Raw genomic sequence first — 4,693 nt, forward strand, 5'->3', positions numbered from 1 at the left:
TTAACTGAGACCTGTCTCAGATTTTCAGGGTTCACACTTTTCACATTCCTATTATACAAGGCTGTATGTGACAGATGTCACTTTTTTACAAATTATGTTTTACCTAATATATTTACAATTTTAGGTTGTGTACATCTTTTTTTTTTTTGAGACAGAGTTTCTCTTTTTTTGCCCAAGCTGGAGTGCAATGGCATGATCTCAGCTCACCGTAACCTCCACTTCCCAGGTTCAAGTGATTCTCCTGACTCAGCCTCCCGAGTAGCTGAGATTACAGGCATGCACCATCACGCCTGGCTAATTTTTTTTTTTTTTTTGAGGCAGTTTCGCTCTTTTTGCCCAGGCTGTAGTGCAATGGCATGATCTCAGCTCACTGCAACCTCCGCCTCCTGGGTTCAAGCAATTCTCCTGCCTCAGTCTCCCAAGTAGCTGGGATTACAGGCACCTGCCACCATGCCTGGCTAATTTTTTGCATTTTCAGTAGAGACGGGGTTTCACCATGTTGGCCAGGATGGTCTCCATCTCTTGACCTCGTGATCCACCCGCCTCAGCCTCCCAAAGTGCTGGGATTACAGGTGTGACCCACCGCACCCGGCCAGTTGTTTACATCTAAGCACACAACAGGTGCTTATTAGTGATGAAGTGGTGTAAACAATACCTGCTTATTTTTGAGTGTGATACAGCCTAGTGGACCTGTATATGTGTTTATAAGTTTAAGGTAACATGTTTACTTACAAATTGCTCCTCACCCCATCCAACACATCTCAGCAAATAATTCAGGATGACAGAATATATTACATTACTCTGAATTTATACATCATATCACCTTATAATTTATTAACTACACTTATTACAATATCTTTAAGATAAATTCCTAGCAGTGGGATTTTTAAATGAAAGGATTATATACACATTAAATTTGGATAGTTAGTCCCAAATTGTCCTCCAGAAAGGTTATACCAATTTACACTCTCACCAAGTATTGCCACCATATTTTTAAGGTTGCCTAGTATTCTGTGATATAGATGTACCATAACTAAAATGCTTTAATAGTGCCTGCCCAGGCCAAGCGCGGTGGCTCACGCCTGTAATCCCAGGACTTTGGGAGGCCGAGGTGGGCGGATCATGAGGTCAGGAGTTCGAGACCAGCCTGGCCAACATAGTGAAACCCAGTCTCTACTAAAAATACAAAAAATTAGCCGGGCGTGGTGGTGGACACCTGTAATCCCAGCCACTCAGGAGGCTGAAGCAGGAGAATCACTTGAACCCGGGAGGCGGAGGTTGCAGTGAGCCAAGATCGCGACATTGCACTCCAGCCGGGGTGACAGTACTAGACTCCGTCTCAAAAAAAAAAAAAGTGCCTGCTCTCCTTTTTCTCTTCCTCTTCCTCTTCTTCTCCTTCTCCTTCTCTTCTCCTCCTTCTCCTTCTTGTCATCGTCGTCGTCAGACAGGTAATGTGCCAATGCTGTAAAAAGGTGGCACATCTCATACTTGTGCGTGAACACTCAATCATCATGTGTATGACCCACAAAAGGATCGTGCATGCTATTATTATTGCTGTTATTACTAGATATTTTCACTTTTTTGCTAATATTATTATTATTATTGAGATGGAGTCTCTCTCTGTCGCCCAGGCTGGACTGCAGTGGCGCTATCTTGGCTCACTGCAAGCTCCGTCTCCTGGGTTCACACCATTCTCCTGCCTCAGCCTCCTGAGTAGCTGGGACTACAGGCGCCTACCACCACGCCCGGCTAATTTTTTTTGTGTTTTTAGCAGAGACGGGGTTTCACCGTGTTAGCCAGGATGGTCTTGATCTTCTGACCTTGTGATCTGCCCGCTTCGGCCTCCCAAGGTGCTGGGATTACAGGCGTGAGCCACTGCGCCCGGCCAATATTATTATATCATATTATTGATGTTTTCTTGGCACTTTTTCCATTTTCTTTTCTTTTTTGAGACAGGTTTTCACTCTGTTGCACAGGTTTGAGTGCAGTGGCATGATCACAGCTCACTGCAGCCTCAAACTCCTGGGCTCAAGCAATCCTCCTGCCACAGCCTCCTGAGTATCTAGGACTATAGGAGTGTGCCATCATGCCTGGCTAATTTAAAAAATTTTTTGTAGAGACAGAGTCATGTTATGTTGCCCATGCTGCTCTCAAAGTCCTGGCTTTCACTGATCCTCCCACCTTGGCCTCCCAAAGCATCATCTTCTTTTTTCTTAAAAAATATGGCTGGGCGAGGTGACTCACGCCTGTAATCACAGCACTTTGGGAGGCCAAGGCAGGTGGATTGCTTGAGCCCAGGAGTTTGAGACCAGCCTGGACAACATGGTGAAACCCCATTTCCACACATACACAAAAATCCCCAAAAATTAGCCCGGTGTGGTGATGCACGCCTGCAGTCCCAGCTTCTCAGGAAGCCGAGGTGGGAGGATCTCTTTGAGCCTGGGAGGCCGAGGCTGCAGTGAGCCGAGATTGCGCCACTGCACTTCGGCCTGGATGAGAGCGAGACTCTGTCTCTTTAAAAACAAACAAACAAACAAACAAAAAACGGACATGGTGGTTCACGCCTGTAATCCCAGCATTTTGGCAGGCTGAGGGTGGCAGATCACCTGGGGTCAGGAGTTCGAGACCAGCCTGGCCAACATGGTGAAACCCCATCTCTACTAAAAATACAAAAAATTAGTCAGGTGTGGTGGCATGTGCCTGTAGTCCCAGCTACTCAGGAGGCTGAGGCAGGAGAATCACTTGAACCTGGGAGGCGGAGGTTGCAGTGTGCCAGCCTGGGTGACAAGGGCAAAACTCCATCACAAAAAAAAAAAAAAAAAAAAAAGGTGGCTCATGCCTATAATCCCAACACTTGGGGAAGTAGAGGCAGGAGGATACCTTGAGCCCAGAAGTTTGATATCAGCCTGGGCAAGATAGGAAAATCCTTTCTCTATTAGAAAACAAACAAAGAAACAAATAAAACACTACTTGCCTCTTTTTGCTTGTTTATTTGTTTTGTGAGACGGAGTCCCAGTTGCTCAGGAGGCTGAGGCACGAGAATCAGTTGAACCCGGGAGGTGGAGGTTGCAGTAAGCCTAGATCGCACCACTGCACTCCAGCCTGGGTGACAGAGTGAGACTCCATTTCAAAACAACAACAACAACAACAACAAAGAAAAAAACAAAAACAAAGAGTGTCCTTTGTGAAGCTGTGAAAAGTATTAATTTTGTTAAATCTCAACCCTTGAGTGAACATCTTTTGAAAATTCTGTCTAACAAAATGGGAAGTATGCGTAAAGTGCTTTTGCTCCCTACCAAAGTCTGGTTGTTTGGAAGAAAAGCATTTGTGTTATTTAGACACAAGCTGAACTAGCCAATTTTTTTTCAGTGAACGCATTTTTTACTTGAAAGTATAATGAACTATGTTTATTGAGTCTTGAGTATTTGGCAGACAGTTTTACAAAAATAAACAAAGTAAGCCTGTCACTTCAAGGAAAACAACTTAACATTATTTGTTGGCAATCATAAAGTTAGAACTTTCAAGCGAAATAGAATTTTGTACCTGCCACCCAAGCTTGACCGTTTCCCAATACTTAAAGACTTTTCTGATGAGACTGGTGGTAATATTAATGAATGTTATTTTAAAAACGTTGTATAGTGAAATGTGGCAACATTTGGAAGCTCTGCATAGCTCAGTGAACCAATGTTTTCCAAATGACCAATTCGTTGATGATACAAAATCATGCATGGGTAAAAAAATCCAATCAAAGTGCAAGATAGATTTTCATATAACCCAGAGTGGAAAAGGCTTATTGATATGGTTTCAGATTTTACGTTGCAGCTAACGTTTAAGAAACAAGTATTTCAGCCTGGGCAACATTGGGAGATGCTGCCTCTACAATTTTTTTTTTTTTCAATTTAGCCAAGCGTAATGGCACCTCCTTGTAGTCCCAAGTACTCAGGAGGCTGAGGTGGAAGGATCGCTTGAGCTCAGGAGGTCAAGGCTGCAGTGAGCTATGATTGTACCACTGCACTCCGCACTCCAGCCTGGGTGTCAGAGCAAGACCCTGTCTCAAGAGAAAAGAAAGAAAGAGAAAGGAAGAAAAGAAAGAAAGAAAGAAAGGAAGAAAGAAAGAAGGAAGGAAGGAAGGAAGGAAGGAGAAAGAAAGAAAGAACTATTTGTTTAGTGTGGTGTAATAAACAAAAGGCAACTAAATCCTGCATCATACAGTTCTTGTTTTTTGTTTTTTTAGACATGGAGTCTCACTATGTTGCCTAGGCTGGCCTCAAACTCTTGGGCTCAAGTGATCCTACTGCTTCGGCCTCTTGAGTAGCTTGGACTATAGGTACAGTGGCTCAGAATTCTTCATATAGTTTAGCCAAAATAACTTTTCACAAATATATTGAATGGAGGCCGGGGGTGGTGGCTCATATCTATAATCACAGTGCTTTGGGAGGCTGAGGTGGGTGGATCACTTGAGCCCAAGAGTTCAAGACCAGCCTGAGCAACATGGTAAAACCCCATCTCTACAAAAAATACAAAAAAATTAGCCAGGTGTGGTGGTGCACACCTGTAGTCCTAGCTACTCATGGGGCTGAGGTGGGAGGATCACTTGAACCTGGGAGGTTGAGGCTGCAGTGAGCCATAATGGCACTACTGCACTCCCGCCTAGACTACAGAGTGAGACTCCATCTCAAAAATAAACAGGCTG

General features: G+C 44.1%; 1 pseudogene; it reads right to left on the reverse strand.

Moving 5' to 3' along the window:
* Positions 1-1,438: 1,438 nt before the first annotated feature.
* Positions 1,439-1,534, reverse strand: LOC129011102 (small nucleolar RNA U13; annotated as a pseudogene).
* Between the last annotated feature and the right edge of the window lie 3,159 nt (positions 1,535-4,693).

The sequence above is a fragment of the Pongo pygmaeus genome, chromosome 10 (genome assembly GCF_028885625.2).
Source record: "Pongo pygmaeus isolate AG05252 chromosome 10, NHGRI_mPonPyg2-v2.0_pri, whole genome shotgun sequence".
Classification (NCBI taxonomy): Eukaryota; Metazoa; Chordata; class Mammalia; order Primates; family Hominidae; genus Pongo; species Pongo pygmaeus.